This window comes from Pogona vitticeps, chromosome 2 (assembly GCF_051106095.1).
Source record: "Pogona vitticeps strain Pit_001003342236 chromosome 2, PviZW2.1, whole genome shotgun sequence".
Classification (NCBI taxonomy): Eukaryota; Metazoa; Chordata; class Lepidosauria; order Squamata; family Agamidae; genus Pogona; species Pogona vitticeps.
Genome location: NC_135784.1, coordinates 281,148,559 through 281,166,355, shown reverse-complemented (window position 1 = coordinate 281,166,355; position 17,797 = coordinate 281,148,559). Strand labels below are relative to the sequence as shown.

The window sequence follows — 17,797 nt, the reverse complement described above, 5'->3', positions numbered from 1 at the left end:
TGGCAAAGGTATTCCACATTTTAAACAATTACAGAAATAAAAAAATGCTAAAAGTTTTGAACTTACGAGACTGATTTTCTCTTTCTCGCCCACCAAATTGTTGTTTATAAATAATTGGCCTAGTCACACAATTTTTCTGAGGTTTTTATTACATTTCAAGTAGCTTAGCGTAACAGCCTCCTTATACCTCACACTCAATCACTCTTGTTCCCACTGCCACCAACCATTCCTTCAAATGAAGCTTCAGGCCAAAGTATGATTTCAAAATAAAAACTTAGGTTTATTGTGTACAAACAAAAGGAATGGTAAATCACTTGAATATAAATAATAAAGCAATCACTATAATAATATAACAATCACACACACACTCTCACAGACCCTCACTATATAGCACAGTTCTTATCTCACGGTATCTCCAATCCCTATCTCCCTATCTCACAGCCCTAACCGTCCCTATCTCAAAGCCCTATCTGGCCCTATCTGAAACCTTCACACCATTATATACAACAGCTCCACCCCTTATGTCCCACCCTCCGTCACGCCATTGGTAGATGACACACAGCTTCAGCAGTGACAGGCAGGTGATGTCATAGCTGTATGTAACAATAAGTAACCTTCAAAAATAGGTAAACAATTTTAAATTTTTGAACATGCAATTGTGTGCTCTCTGGGAGAACATCCCAGAAAAGCAAAACTGGTATGAGTGTACAGTTGTGGCTTCTGCAAGGAAGGGGTTTGATCAGTCTGCGTGAAGCTTCCTTCCTGCTCCTCCCAATGTGTACACAAAGCACAGGAACAACACTGTCTTAGGTAGGTGTACAGTATTTTTCTCCTCTTTGTGGGACCAATTTTGACATCCTCCAAAAAAGTTTAACATCAGAGGAAGGGAGAAGGTGCGTATCTTTTTAAACCTGTCCGAGCCTACAAAGTTATACAATATGGTAGTTAATCCATAATCTCTGTCTACTTTTATTGAATTGCTCTGCCTTTACAATACAGTCCTATGCATGTCTCCTCAAATAAAAACTCCAACTTCTGTGGAATTGTTCTGCCTTGCCTTTACAGCATAATTTTATGCGTGTGTTCTCAAGTGAATTAAATGGCCTTTCCCTGCAGAGAAGTTGGAACAGGACTGCTGGCTTAAAGTCAATTTCACTCCTTACTCACCCATACCAGTCTTATCTGTCTGGTTGCTTGCTTGTTGCTTCTTTACTGTCTGTTGGTCTGTGTGCTTCTTACTAGAAGCAATTTTACTTTTTGACTATTAACTCCCAGCATCCTCCAATCATGCTAACTAGGGGATGGCTGTACTGGTCAGGAGATTCTGAGAGCTGTAGGCCAAAAACGTAACTACCAATCTGCTCCATAAATTTTGTAGAATTCCACACAACATGGCCCCCATGACACTTTCCTCTTCCTACTGTTTGCTTCCTCCTGCATTCCCTCCACTAAGCCTCCAGGGAATGCAGGAGGAAAGTTGTTGCCCTTAGCACTTAAAAACAGCTCAAACTCTGGAAATAAATGTATAATTTATTCCAAGATTTCACACAAAGGACTGACATATTTTCGGGATCATATGCAGCCAATAAACATTTTCAAGGTATATGTATAGCAAATTTGGTATCCTGAAGGAATCCTAGGCACTCTTCTGTTAAGTATCTTGGTCCATTTCACACAGTTGAAATTTGGGGGCTCATCTCACTCTCTGTATGGCCACAATTAATCACTTCCCTATGACATCCCTTCTAGATTCCTGAAAATGATGGGCAGGGGAATAGTATCTGATTTCAGGGATCCCTCGCTTCGCTCCATTATATAGTGAAGATTCAGGATTCTCCTTTAAAACTCACTTTTTCCTATTAATTGTTTGCATTTGGATTCCAGTCCATCTCTAGATCATATGTGGATTTGTTCTACTGTCAAATAAAATAGACACACGATACCCAGACTTGACTTTCAAAATATGCTAAGTTTGCAGCACCTCCAAGGTTGAGACGATGTGGGGAAAATGAAATGACTTTAGCCTGATAGTTCACAAATGGATTTTCTGTTCTGGAAGCTTAGTGGGGGATAAAAACAACCTGAAGGGGATGAACATGTAATAAAAGAAGGTTAAGGAAGAGAAGTGATGAATAATTGATAGCAACCTCAGATCCGATGGCCTCCAATGTACATTGCGGCTAATCCTGATTGATCTGTTTGCTAGAATCACCTGTCTGATCCCTATCAATATGCAGAAAGAGAGTACTGCGAAATGTTCCTGAATTAGGGGTGCTTTCTTTGCACATAAATCAGACGCAACTCCTCAGAAGCTAAAAGATTTTACTTGGACTTTGCAAGGGCACATTTTTCAGAAAGATGAGGAAAACCCATCTAGCCTGTGATAAAGCAGTAAGTAAAGTTTACGGCAGTAAGTGGGCAAGGGTGATGGGTGTTTTCTCATTTGTGATTTTAAGTCTACTGTGTCTTCAGTGAAATGCATACCCCTCCCCCCTGTTTGTTTAGCGAGAAAAGTCTCAAGTGAGCAGAATCATAGCATGTATCCTTTCTGTTCTTTGTTTATCACTGGAAGTGCTTTTTCTCCTACACCAAACCTCGTTGTTAGTGATTGGGATGAAAGAAATAATAGATACAAGAGTTTTTGCAAACAAGAATTAAAAATACTTGTATGGAAATAATGGAGAGTGCTTTTTGTCTGCTCACTGACCTTCCTCAGTTGACTCCTTGGTGTGCTGAGTCTTTGGCATTGCAATGGATTAGGGAAAATCCCATACATTTCATGTAATATTGTAAGGCATAGGAACAAACACGGCATGGCGCTTGATCTTGGTTGTGTTATTCCTGTCTTGTGTTGCCCAGGGCTGCCTTTTAAACATCCCAAATGCATTTTAGGGTGTGGCGTTCAGCTCTGCTCTCACCTGTCCGTCACAGCTGGGCAGGGGAACTTCAGCCAATGAGAGGACGGAGGGTGGTGCAGAAGTGGGAGGAGCTGGGTTATATAAGGTGTGTGTGAGGAGTTTTGAGAGATGAGTTTGAGAGATGAGTGATTAGAGAGATTGATAGAGTGTGAGAAAGAGCCTGTCAGTGAGGGAAAAGTCTGTGTGAGCTAGTGTCTGATAAACAGTAATTGACAACTTGATTCTATACCTGTGATTTACTATTTTTATTTTGTGTAATCAATAAACACTTTATTTTGGTTGAAAGAAACACTTGTCCTTTTGATTTAAAGGATAGGTTGGTGGCAGCAGTTTTTGGTGAGGGGTAGTGAACACTCTTATAGGCCTGGATTGGTAGAGGCTTGAGAGTGGCCTGCTACAATAAAATTGGTGGCAGCGGTGGGATGCGAAGCAATCCAGTAAAGCCTTGTACTGGAAAGGTTCCCAGAGCAGGTTTCTTTAGTCAGGGACGTCTGAGTGAACGCATGGGTAACCTTCTAGGACTTGTCTCACGGGGAGAAAGTCTAGTAGAAGGGCACGGGAGCTCAGATTGGGGACTAAGATAGGGAGGCTCTGTGGTAACCATTTCTGTGGAGAGAGTTGCTCAAGGCAGAAATCTGTGGCAGTTTAGCTAGCTTGTCCTGAGTTTGAGGAGACAAAAGCTGAGCTGGTTGTTGAAGCAAAGCTGGTTATGTCTACTTGTCTGGGTAGAATCTGGAGGGATGAAGCTGCGGCCGGCATTGTGGATTGCACGGATAATCAACTGCAGTTCTATTTGTTGATTACAGTTGAAAAGCATGGACTATTACAGTGCTAGCAGCTGCCAATCTGACAGCATCCAGAAAAATCTAAAACAATAAATATGAAGGATTTCCATCCCGAATGCTGCATGATGTGGGTCAATGCTCATGCATTTTGCCCATTTTTATGCATAAATAATACCACATTTTTTTCTTTCAGGGGCACATTGAAATGGGAATGTTTGTTCAGTTGATTCAGCTGATCATATTAAATATGCATGTTTTTATTATAAACTATAATTTCCTCCAGCTCTCTCACTATTTGCTAAACAAACAAGTTAATAAATCAACACAGCATGTACTCCCGTCCTTAATAATGTATTTTCCAGGGATGTTAACTTCTGTAGTCTAGTCAGTTTCACAACACAACTGCATGCATGTCCAACTAGAATGGATAACTTTATTACGGTCAAAGACCAGCAAGACCAGAACAATATAAAATAAATACATACAATTGCAATTTCGTAAAACTAAGCAGAATTATAACATTTCCATTAAAACATGATAAAACAACCCCTTCTTTCAAATTAATAACACCAAAATCAGCTAAGTTGACTCTATATCTTTAAAATAAGTGAAACCTTGGCCAGTGTTATATTATAAAAGCATTATATTGTCTGTCTTAGATTGCAGCCTGAACATCTGGTCGTGAATAACTATTGCTGCAGCGCAGAATTTGGCCACATGTCTTGTAATATAGGGGGTATTGTCAGCGAGTAGCAACTGTACCTAATACCCCTCTGATCTTCCAGGATATTTACAGATAATAGTAAAAGCTCCATACATAAATTCTGATATACTTACTGGTCGATAGTTAGCTGGATCCTCTCTATTTCCTCTTTTGAAAATTGGGACAATGATGGCTAGGCCCCAGTCCTTGGGAAAACATGCTGTTTTATCAATCCAAGTGAATAAAGAGGCTAATACTGGAGCCTACTAGTCAGAGTTGGACTTTATTAAGTCAGGTGGAATATAGTCAGTTCTTGAAGCCTTGCCTGGTTTGAGTTGCTCAATAAGTGTTAAGATTTCCCTAGGAACAACTGGCAGCCATTCAGGTAAATAATCAAAATTATTCTGAGAACATGAAGTACAACCAGAGGTAAGCCTCATTGTGTTCAATAGTGCTTGCTTTCAGGTAAACAGGCTTAAGTCTTCAGTCTTGATTCTTATCGGTTACAATTAAATTTACTCATCACACTTGTACCTCAGTCTTGCCTCTGAGAAATCCAAGAAATGTCTTGAAATCACTCTATTAAATTAGGCTGAAATTAGGCTCTTCTTTTGACGTTTATGATCCATCTCTAAGAAAAAATGTAGGTGGCAAGAGGTAACAGGACAGACCATTAACTAATTAACTAATTAGATTTATATACCATCCCATTAATGCATGCACTACTCTGGGCAGTTTGCAAGTTACAAATCTCAAAGACCCCACATATAAATAGAACAACATGGCAATTAAAATCATAAAAAAGAGAGGGGGAGAAAAAAAAATTAACCTTAATATTAACAGGTTTTTCATGCCCACATCTTAACCACACCTTATAAAAATAAGGAACGGACAGCCTCTTCTTCCCCTTCTGATGTTAGTTTTTTCCCCTTTGCTCTCCCGAGGCAGGTTAAACTGTTGGTATCTAGGACTATTTCCTCCCAGATTCCCTTCCTATAGACATAAGGGAATAATACTTCATTGATATTTTACTTTGCCCTTTCAAAGACGCTTCCCACCTATCTCCCAATCATGTTTCCTTCCACTACCAACTTTGTGCAATCCCCATCTTGGTATACATCCTATAAACTTTATTATCCCCCTATTTGCATATTTTTCCTGCAGCTTCCTATGAGGGGCACTCCAAACTCTCTTCTTCTGCTGAACTACACCCCCAACACAGACATGTATCATCCTGAATCCAGCTGGCACACTTTCCATCAGAAGTTCAGCTTCATCAACCCACCTCCTTTGCCCTCACACCCAAAGATCCAGACAGGAAGACATACGTATTATTTTTTAAATGTATTTACTTCTTTATTTCCATTTATACGTTGCCTTTATATGTTGCCTTTATATGTTCCTGTGAGGAACTTGACACTTGACGAAACATTGAAAAATCAGTCAGCTAACATATAAATTATTTCATTAAAAACAATTAAACATATAATAGCATTAATTAATTATATAATTCACTAAAACATGTTAAAACACACATAAGATAATAAATATATCCATCACCCATTATCAAAACTCTGAACTGCTCAATAATTCAGAACCAGTGTCATCTTCTAAGCAGAGATGGCATACATAGCAATGTCGCCATGCATTTCCCGGTAAAATGTATGAAGACAGAAATTATGTCATTAAAAGCAGCAGCAATTCCATTCTTATTTTGGCAATTAACTTGCCAGTAGCTTACACCTTGTTCTCAGAAACGTTTATTTTTAATTACAGCTCTCAAATCCACCAGGCAAAAGTAATTTTTCCAAGTTCTGTTGCTAATTCTAGACTGAACAATACATATGCGAGCAACGTGCCATTATATTAATTCTCTTGAAAGTACCGGTAATTTCCCAACCTCTGTATCAGAGTTCAACACTTGCTTGTCATTACACCATGATTTTTGTTGGAATAATCATAATCATACATACACATACATACTCTCCATTTTTAGTGTTGCCCTTGTTGTGGTGAAGTGGATTTTGTGAGGGATATAAAAGAATAGGCCTGCATGAAATTGTGCTTGATAGCAAGATGGTGACAGAGACAGACGGAGGTTTGGGGGGGGGAGGTCTGGTAGGAAAACTGCCCAGTGATACCTTTGTAAGTGTGGTTGGTGAAAGATGAGCAACTATGGAAATATGCTTGGAGGCAGAGATCTAAACCCAACTCTTTGTCCTGCTGAGCCAGGTCTGTTGAATCAGTTGCCAGATAGTAAGTCAATACTTAAATTCCTCAAATTCTGCCAATTCAATAGATAATTTGGGACTGCCAACTGGATTCAAGCCAAAATTGGTGTTAGAGGTTGCCACTCCTTATGTTGGCTCCTGTGGTAAAACAACAACTATTTTATATTAAAATGTGCTGTTCCAGTCCATGGAGGGAAAGGCCTACAGAAGAAAGTACAGTACATATTTTGTCAGGTGCAAATGAAATTTTCTTCATTGGCATGCAGCTCTCAGAAGAATAATTGCTTGTCACCCATCGTGAGGGTTTGTTACCCTGAGAAGGGTTTTTCCCCTTTACTTCCATGTCTAGCCCAGCAAGACATGACACTTGACCATGGATTGTACCAACAGGATTTATTATAGGTGCAATTAGGGAACTTTCAACAGTGACGGGAATACGTAACTTCTCTTCCTCACACAGCGGAGTGAGGAAGGGGTTAGTTTCTGGTTTCTGATTTGAAACATTGGGGTCCAGCAGTTCAAAACCTTTTTCAAAGGGGAAGTCTATTAATGTGGCATCTTGTGGCACTGATGGCAAGGGCACATCATTCCCTCCAGATGCCCTTGACATAGACCTGTTGAATCCTGCTCGCAAGTATTCCCATACAAGGGGGTCTCAGGTGTTGTCGTTTCTGAGGGCCATGGCCATCTACCCCTCCCTCCCTCCTTTCCTTACCCAGTCAGGCTCTCTCCTCCCTGATTTTCCTTGCCCACTTTTGAGCCTCCTTCTCACCCCAGTAAGAAAGCTTCACTGACCCTACCTCTCTCCATCTTCTCTCAGCCTCTTCTCTGGCCACCATGAGCAGTTCCCATTTGTCTGTCCAGGGATCTTCTAACCAGATCCATTCCCATCCCGAGGGAAGGATCTTACTGTGATTCGGCTTCCCCTGCTTCCACCAACCTTTTTCCCCCCTCTCCCTCCACGTCTCTCTTTCCCCACTTCTACAACGGACTCTCTGGATCCACTCCTAGTGTTGTTGTTTTTTGTCGCTTGGCTCTTGCTCCTCTGTTGAAGGGGTTGTTTTCCTCTCAGTCTCAGTGATCTTGGCCTCACCACTTGCTCCATGGATGAGGGATGGTACTCTGGCAGGGACATTGTCTACCCTGCCATCCTTCTCACACCCATACAGTCACATGTGCATTCACACTGATATATTTACGCCTTCTAACAGGAGACAAGGACCTGCCCACCTGTGCCTGTTTTGCCCCAGAAGTGGCAAACAAAGCAAAGCAAAGCAAAGCGTGCTGCTTATATACCACCCCATAGTGCTTCAAGCACTCTCTGGGCGGTTTACAAGTTAATTATGCAGGCTACACATTACCCCCCCCCCAGCAAGCTGGGTACTCATTTTACCACCTCGGAAGGATAGAAGAAACGGGCAAACAAATACAAACCATGTGCCATAGGGCATAGGCAGTTGTTGTAAAACAGTGTGATGTAGCGGACAGAATGTTGGGTTAGGATTTTAGAGATCTGGGTTCAGATTCCTACTTATCCATGTTAACCTATGAGAGAAATGGCATAAATCAGGTATTACTAGAGGTGCCATAAGTCAGAAGTGATCCAACAGCACACTACAATAAAGGTGTCAAATGATTAATCAACTGAAGGTTGACTGAGAATTAAACAATTATTAATAGAGAATTAATATTTTGGATTGCTGTTTCTTCCATTACCTTCTGCATTTTAAAATAATACATGTGGAACTCTGAGCTTCTTTTCATATTTCACAAAAATAGTTCATTTCATTAGTGTGTAAGGATATATTGATGCATGCTCATACATGTTCATAGTGTATTATGAACAGAGTTTTGAAGTGTATTTCCAGCATTGGTACCTGGCACCAAATTCAGCCTATATTAAAATTTTGCCATATGTTTATTTTGATTTGTTTTGTTTTTGGTGGCAAGGGACAGAGGTGCATTGACATAGCTCTGAAATGAGTGATCACCATGGGCTATGTCAACAATCCTGTTGTCAAAATCCACCACCATAATCCTTTTTTGTAAGCTCAGTCTAAATCACTAAGCTCTACATTATTCAAATCTCCACTCAAAAGCTGCAGTTTATGTCTGGTTCCACCACAAACTGCCAGATTCCTTCATGTCCCACCTTTCATCCACTAAGTCCTATTCTGATCTCACTTCTCTCTCTTTCTTGCTAATTCTCTGAAACATACACGTAACTTTCTCTCTCTCCATCTTAATCTACTGTTTTATGTAAATGTTGAAAATTGTTATTTCATATTAATTGTTTTTATTCTGTGTTTTGTGAGCCGCCCAGAGTAGACTATGTCTAAATGGGCGGCATATAAGCTCAATAAATAAATAAATAAATAAATAAATACATGTCCCATTTTTCCAAAGGTGACTAAAAAAAATTCCTGAAAATAGAGAGTCCCAGAGAATCTTTCTTGACATTTTTCTCTGACCACTTGATGGCACTAGTCAGCAATGCACAGTCTGTGTAGATACCAAGCTGACAGAAGTAGTTTCTCTTGTGCATCTGAAGAAGCACTGTTTCTTTAAACACTCCCACAAACCATTGTCCATTGGTTTATCATAAATGAGGAAAAATCCTGCTGAATCTTTGGTTAGTACAAAGAGCTCTTTACAGTAAATTGACCCATTTATAATAGTAAAAGTGTCAGGGTATCTATTAGACACCAGTGACCTGTGAATTCTAGTGATGTAAGCTTTATACAGTATGTGAAGCAGCTTTCTGAGACCTGTACATTTTCTTGTCTTTCTTTGCTTCATTTTTTAAAATTAGCATTTATATGCTCCATGACCTCCAAATAACTTTAAAATGTAGGATGTTTGTAGTGTGAAGCCCAAGCACAATGCTATACAGTGTAGGCCTATGGCTGAAAGTCAATTGAGCAGCCCTCTCAGAGTATGTAAGTACTTCCAGGTTTCACACAGTGTTCATGAATTTACAGAAGCTGTATGTGCGAATAATATAGACTAGGTTTTGTGCCTATATATTACCTTTGTTTATACCCCAGATAGTCATCTGCTTTATCATAATTGAGAATCTCTGATCAGCATTGACAAAGGCTCAGTTTGAGTCATGATGTATTGGAATTTGAACAATGGGGCAAGGAAAATTGCTGTCCCCAACAAAACCCACAAAGGAGAATTTTTTTAGCTTGTTATTTTTTAAAATTAACTGATGCAGCACACTAACAATAGTCCATATACTGTATATCTATTTTTATTTTTTTATAACTGATACAACACATCAGTAATAGTCTATGGCAAAAAGAAAAAAAATCACTTATCTTGCTGCTCTGCTAAAGAGCAGAGGAAATTATTGATTTGCTAATATTCTGAAGTGGCTCACTTATTAAGCCACTTAACAATATTGGCAAATTCAAACTGGAAGAATCATACATGCTGGAACCAATCCAAATGAGAGCAATCCTACCTTCCCCTCCAGCAAAGACGTCATCTGTTTGCCATCCTTGAGCGTGAACTACAGTACCATATTCCTGCAGCAGACCAAACAGCAAGCTAAATGCCCATATAGTCAGCCTCTGAGTTGTCAGCTTTGGACTAATGGAGATTGGTCACATTCCTCTAGGGCTGGCAGATGAATTGGCATGTCAAACATTTCTGACATTCATACTTTGTCCAAAATTGCTTTCATTTGAGTCTGGGGGTAGAGGAAGCCATATCTGGCTTAGTAGAGTCAGAAAAGTAAAGACGTTTGTTCTATGACTAAGTTGTTGGCTGATTGCAAAGGTTCTTTCTTCTATAAATGCAAACTCAATATTTCCATTTGACTGTTGCAGCCAATTTGAAAACATGACATCCCTTTAAAAGCTGCTATGAATTTTTGTACCAGCAGCAGCCAAGCTGATCAAAGCGAGGTGTTATACAACCTCTCTGGAAAGATTAATGTTCCATTCAAGGCATTCCTGTCCTGCTGGAGGAAAATGTAATCTAGTGCCAATGTTTCTGCAGAGTTCTGGAGTTGCAGCTACACCCTTGCATTGCAAGAAAGGAAGATTCTGTGGACTTTATCAGTGTCTTCACCAGGGAGATGCTATGATTAATTTGAGGACTCCATCCTCATTTATGTCCCTGTACACCACAGGCACAAGCTGTAGTAATTATGAAGAAATATAAGATTGCGTCCTTCCTGTTTTTGTTTTTGCTACAACAGTCTAACATAACCACCACTTCTGAGACTGTGATTGAATTGAGTTTCCAGTCAGTAACTAACCATCAGTGGCACTAACCTGGATGTAATGCACATACAGAATAACTACAAACAGAAGAAATCTGTGAGTGAGAGAATAAATAAGGTCAAAGGTAAAGAAAAAAATTTAAAAATATTTTAAAACATTTTTTGTATGCTGCCTTGGGTCCCAACAAGAGAGAAAAGGTGGGATAAAAATGAAATGAATAATGAATAACAAATAAATAAAACGCTGCAGTTGAGCGGTCCTGCTTCACTGGATTGTGGAAGGACTCATTACCAAGCCAAAGGATGTCAGTATACAATGGTGATGTCCCCAACACAGTCCCTGGTTTTCTGGGCCCCTGTCCAGTGGCTCAGCCAGTGTATCAGATTACATGGAGGAACATCTGAGTGCTCCTACTTTTACAGACTCCCCATGAGAGACATACATTTGTCTTTTATAAACATCCGGCAAGGAATTTAATTGTAGTCACAAAATCTGTACACATTCTGTACCTTGCTTTATAATCATTCAATTCTTCCTTCCTGGATACCCTTCCGAATTTTGACTTAGAAGTTCAAAAAGGAATATTTTTCTTCTTTAAAATATTTATTTAGCAATCAAGTAATCATGTAAATAAGAGCTTAAATATGTAAAATATATTTGAGTATATAAAACTGAATGAGTACATACTGCAAAATTCACAGTTCTTTAATACATAAACGTTCTAGTTCATAGATGTAGGTAGCATTTTTAATCTACAAAACATGTAGGATTTACTAAAAGTATGATGTTCTATTCAAATGGCACACAATTTAAGTTCAGTAATTCAAAAGATACAATATTACGTCAATATTAAGACTATTTTCTTAGTGAAAAAGCTGCTTTTTTAGTAAAAAGAACAAAATACATAAACTCTCATACAAGTCGCTTAAAAGTCTCTATTCCAATAAATATCATTTGTAAAAACAAAGCTGGCCTACAGGCAAAGCATAAGCTACAGTAAATAAATCACATCACATTACATAATTCTCACTCAGCCCAAGCAGAGATTCTCTCCCCCTTTTTACAAAATGTTCCATAAACATGGTAGAAATCTCTGTTTATAGAGCTCTTGATGCTCTATGCAGTCAAAACAATCTGTTGTGGGACTCAAGCTTTCCCATGGGTCTGGGATGTCAACATAGCCTAATCTCTATCTAAGTGATTTTCTGAACCAAGGATCTCCTAGGCCAGGCAGGCCATGTAGTAACCCCTTCCATTTGAGTACAACTGGCTAGATGACATAACTTACTGATATTATATTTGGACATTACAGTACATTTTGAATGCCTATTACGTTTTCCATGTACATGCATTTAAAATTTCCCCATATGAATTTCTTATTTTTTTTCCTGCCATAAATTTTTATTAAAATCCATAACTGTCAAGTGCCTGGAGTGGGGCGGCTTTGCCTAGCCTGCACCCTCTTCACAACTTGGAAGGTAAGCAGGGTGTCTGGAGAACCCCTGTGCATCATTTCTCCCCCAATGATGAAGGGTCAGGTACACATGGGGAAACATTTCCCACTCGAGAGGGCATAGTTTTGGAGAGGGACATCTCTGGGTCCTCTGTAGGCCCAAGGGTCTGATGGTCCCCTACTTATTTAGTGCATAGTTACCTGAGAATGGGCCCCCTCTCAAATCAAAGGGGATTACATCAGAGTAGATACGCACAAGTCTACACATCCTGTATGACAAGTTGTTCAGTTCTTTCAAACTGTGGTAAGTAGGTTGGCAACTGCTAATAACTCCTAACAGCTTCAGTTACTGACTAATTGCTAAGTACGGGGGCTTTAAACAATGTGCTGCAATTATAATTGTTAGTTTTAATTGAGATGTTTTCAATGGTTTTAAATTATACTTTATTTTAAATTGGATTACTGATTTAATTATATTTTAAATTAATACTTGATTAGGTACTGATTTTTAAAAGTGCCTTAAAAATTATACTGTAAGCCACCATTGGTCCCAGTTTTTTCTGGAAAGTGATGAAATACAGAACAAATCAAATCAAATCAAAATATTAGCTTTGCTTGGCTTCTACTCAAAAGTTTTGTTGGTAGCTGCTAACAGTACAACAGTTAGTGCTTCTTTTGATGTAACTCAGATAATTCTTGCCCCTTCCAAATTAGTAGCTCACACACAAATGTATGTACATCAAAATGTCTGCACAGACGTACACAGCTACCTCTTCCAAAACTACAAATGTATGCATGTACATGAGTGTGCAATAAATATATGGATGGCATACATTCAAAGGCCACTTCTCCTTAGGACAGATGTGCTGGAGGAGAAAGACCGGTGGTGTGGAAAAGAACAGGACTCAACCTGAGGTATGGTACTGTACTTACCTAGAGCTGACAAGAAGCAAGGGGAGTCGTAGCCAGCTTTCCCTTGGCTGTCTTCCTAGACAGAGAGGACATTCGCGTCACAGAAACTGGAAGCTGTGAAGAGCGAAATCCTTCCAATAAGCAAATATGGAGTGGTACATTCTGAAGTACAAATATTCATCATGGCAATCACCATTGCCTCATACAACCAAGTTGAAAAGTATAGGTAGATTTGTTGATCTGTATCAAATGCATATAACAATGTGAATGAGTTGACATTCCATGCATCTGAGGAAGTGGACAATTGTCCATGAATGGGGTCACAAAGAGTTGGACACGACTAAACGACTAAACAACAACAACAACATCTTAAAAGAAAAATATTTTAGACTTTAGCGTGCCGCAACACACTTTGTTATGGCACCCCCACATCCCAGAAATCATACCAGCATTTTTGATCTGGCAATTTTTATTTCCAGTCTTCCACAAAGTTAATGGGTCTTAACTGACCATTTGAGACCAAGCCACTTTGCACTACAATATATTGGCTGAAGTCCTGTTGTATTGCACTTATGGGATGGTGATGATCTCACAGGCAAAGAGTTTTTTTGGTCATTAAAAACTTCCTGCTTCTGACCATTTATTTTATTTACTGGCCATGCAGTCTATGTAATGCTTAGAGGAGGATACAGATGGATTAAATAGGAAAAGAAAAGATCCTGAGATGAAGCCAACTGTACCCAAACCAGGAAGGATTTGATGAGCTGAGAGCAACTGATTTCATGAGACTGAGATAGCAAATGTTTAGTCCTTTCTTTGTGAACAGAAGGGTGTTTACATTGGGCCCTGAGACCTTACTATAAGCAGAGCAAGTGCCTTCGCAGTGAGCTACAAGGACAGCTTTGACTAATATGCACTGCTCTCTCTCCTTCTGTGAATGTACTCAAGGTAAATAATTACTAGTCTTTGCAACAGAGGACTTCGTTGAATTTTTTATGCTATTCTTCATGATTTTATCTGTTTGTATTTGTTTCCATTATCTGGCATGTGAATCTTTACAACAGAAAGGTGGGGAACAAATGTTTGTTGTGGCCAGAATTCAATTGCATGTTTTCATTTGTTATGTGCAATAGCAAAATTCAAAGTGGCAAATAGCTGCTAATTAACAATTCCAAGATCTATTTGGATGAGATGCATGAATTTCATTGAGCTGCTCTACTCAGAAGTCACTATTCTGGGGTGTTTTCCCTCCCCCCCCATATCGATTTTCTTCCTGGAATGAGTATTGGCATGTTGTTCTTGAGGGTGATTTGTGGCTTCCTGCATCTGTCTCATCTAGTCACACATACGTCATGAATTTGGTTTGATTACCCTACTCAAAAGTTGCCATTCTGGGCGACTGTGTTCTGTTCCAATGGGTTTGGGGCAATAAAGGGTTAATGGAAGAGTAATATTTCATAGGTTTGAGGTTTACATTATTGTTCTGAGGTTAGTCCATTGCATCCCGCTATTTCTGGCACCAGTTTTTATTAAGAAGTCCCCATTCCACTCTATTCCATTCTGTTGCGGCTTTTACCTAGTTCCGCTACTTCGTTGTTTGCTGTGCATGCTTATTAACCTTAAATGTATTCTTTATCTGTAATTCTCAAACATAATGTTTAATTGTTTTCATGTGTTTGCCAAGTCTTATTTTGTATAGTTTATTGTTTATATATTATATACACATTTATCCACACATTTGTATTTTAAAAACCAATATAATGCACTAACGTAAAAATCAAATACAAATACTGTATAATTAAAACATTAGAATGCTCCCAAGCTGACAAGCACACATACCAAATCCTTATCTACCCCTTTTTGTCTCTATGCCACTGCTCAAAACAGAATTAAAACAATTTTTTAACAAAAGTATAAAACATAAGTTTAAAGTCCAGGAAAATGGAAAATCTTTCATCAAATGAAATAATTCCATACAGTAATTTATAGAGGAAATGAAAAATGACGATTACAGCTGGGCTACCAGCTTCTGTAGTAATCTTTTAGAAAAATCTATATGAAAGCCAACTCATTATTCTATACAAACTCTTAGAGCCTACCACTATCTGGGGCCTTTAGAACTGATTTCTCTAACATTCCTTCCATTAATTTCTCTACTGATATTTTCCTTCCTTATATTGCCATTTGTAGAAATTCATTCTACTTCCAGTTGCTAGGCATACCCTTCATTGACATCATCATCAACAATAATAAGAAAGCAATAAGAACACACAGAGAGATAGAGCTATCCAACAGCCTATCCAGTACTGTACCCATCAGAAAGCCCAATACCATTTTCATTCTGCTTATTTTTAAAATCACCAGAATCTCTAATTTTTCTTGAAAACTAGCAAGCATCAGGCTTGGTGTCCACAGGCTGGGAACACTTCACCCTTGCACCTGATCTTTGCTTATTATTTAAATGTAAGACCGAGGCATTGTTTTGTAGGGTTTTGCATAAGACATTTGAAGCGTGCTAACATAAGACTCTACAGCTTTGCTGGAAAAAATTCTTGCAGACCATCTTGCACCGGGGTAGCATCCTCTAAGCCATCCGACTGCACAACAGACACAGCTGTACTGCTTACATGAATTCCATAGCCACAAAGGCATAAATATGACTCCCATATTTCTCATCTCCCCCACATGGCTGTCTATTACTCTTATTTTATCAGGCTGTGACAGTGTTATTAAAAGAAAAGACATTGGACCCATTCAAGAAAGACCCAGAACAAGATGCCACCATCTGCCCTTCTGTTGCAAGTGGAGCCATCCTGGTCAGGGCTCTTGCGAGCAGCGTCCCATTTCCTTTCCTCTCTCTCCAACTGGCTGCCCCAACCTTTTAAACCTGACCTTCAATATTCTTGTGCTTTTTGGCTCTTGTGCTTTTTAAAGGTTGTTTTCATCGCCACCAGATGACAGGGTGTCCCCAGACATGCTGACATTTCTCCTCTTGTTTCACAGTGGCCCCATTCGGCTGTTTTTTCTGTTTGCATGCACATTTTGAGACTGCTGTTAAAAGAAGTGATAACTGGATCTCTGGTTGACCAACTGTGAGGTTACCACATTTAATAGAGACTATTCAAGACAACATTGTTTTAAATATTCTTCCTCTTGAATCGTCCAAGAATGGAGCAGAAATCCAGATCAGACATAAGAGAACACATATGAACTTTATATTATTGCTTTGAGTAAGTTCTTACCTTGAGTCAGATCTAGGAGCTCAGAAGACAATCTTGTTCCATGTTGAAGAAATAAATATTTATTGCAAGCTGTAGGTATCATGATGCTGTGTACTTTTAATCTATTACTGTACACAGTGTAGAAAGATAGAAAATTATTTTAGTTGTCAGACATAAAGGATTTGATCAATTTCAACTCCCTTTGCTTAGACATATTTAAACAGAAAGAACGTTAAGTAATATTTGATTTTTAAAAATACTCTAATCCTTTTCATTGAAATAACTCATTTTTAGGCTAGAAGGTTTGCCATCCAAAGGCAATGGAGAGATGTGAACTCAGTTATAATGCTCATGAGATATATATTACAGCCACCTACAGGGAACTTTCCCCTGATCTGCTGTGTCAACAATATCAAGTTCAGATTGCTTTGCAAAGTAATTTATCATTCTGTCATTACCATACTATCTTAAAGAAATATATTCAGATGCCCTAAGGTGCTATCTCAGCAATTTTACTGATGCAACACAGACATTCCCTGAGAGACATCATGAAGATTTACCCTAAACCTGTGTGTTTAGAGGCTGCGTTTTCTGTATTCTGAAAATATACATATATACACACTTATCTGCGCCCCCGTCAGTGGATTGTCTCACGTTCCTCCAGGAGCCACAAGGCCCACCAAGTTCCATAGAGCAAGTTCCCAAGTAGACCTTGGCGAGACTTTGATGGTGCACAACTCTCTGGGGGAACCTGGATAGCCGGAAGAACCCAGTCAGCAAGAAGAGATAAACAGAGTGGTCGCAAAGACCAGATAGGCGGGGTGTAAAACAAACAAACAAATAAATAAATAAATAAATAAATAAATAAATAAATAGCTGTTGTGAGGTGTCTTGGGTCCCCTATGGGGAGAAAGGCAGGCAGACAGACAGACCCAGACTAGAGCCCTAGAAAGGGTAGAATGCCCAGGACAAGAGGAAAAGCCCCTGGAGGGAGTAAAGGACCTGGGAAGTATTAAAGAGGGACTGGTAGCTAATTTAAGAGTAGAAACTAAAAGGGAGGACAAAGGGAAGGTAGACTAGGCTATACATACTGGTTCTCTCTCTCTCTCTCTCATCAGAGAGAGGCGCGAGGGCGAAGAAGGGGAGAGCCGGGCTCGAGCCTCGGGGATGCGTCCTCCTCCTCCCAGCTGGCAGCCCGGCCAGGCGGCGGCTCCTCCTCCTGCCAGGGCTGCGGCGCGGAGGGCGCAGGCGGCTCCCACGGCGGGGAAGGCCTAGCCGGGCCACGTCCTCTCCGCCCTCCCCGCTCGCTCGTTCCCTCGCCTGCCCGCCCGCCCCTCTC

General features: G+C 39.6%; 1 long non-coding RNA gene across 4 annotated transcripts; it reads right to left on the bottom strand.

Moving 5' to 3' along the window:
* Positions 1-4,110: 4,110 nt before the first annotated feature.
* Positions 4,111-17,797, bottom strand: LOC140704971 (uncharacterized). 4 transcript variants are annotated; one of them, XR_012084515.2, is made up of 4 exons: positions 16,480-17,792; positions 13,259-13,351; positions 10,107-10,334; positions 4,111-8,182 (listed from the first exon to the last, which is right to left on the bottom strand). It is a non-coding gene; the product is annotated as an uncharacterized LOC140704971 (long non-coding RNA). The 4 variants fall into 4 exon arrangements; XR_013541184.1 differs by having other exon boundaries at positions 10,107-13,351; XR_012084514.2 differs by having other exon boundaries at positions 13,259-17,791.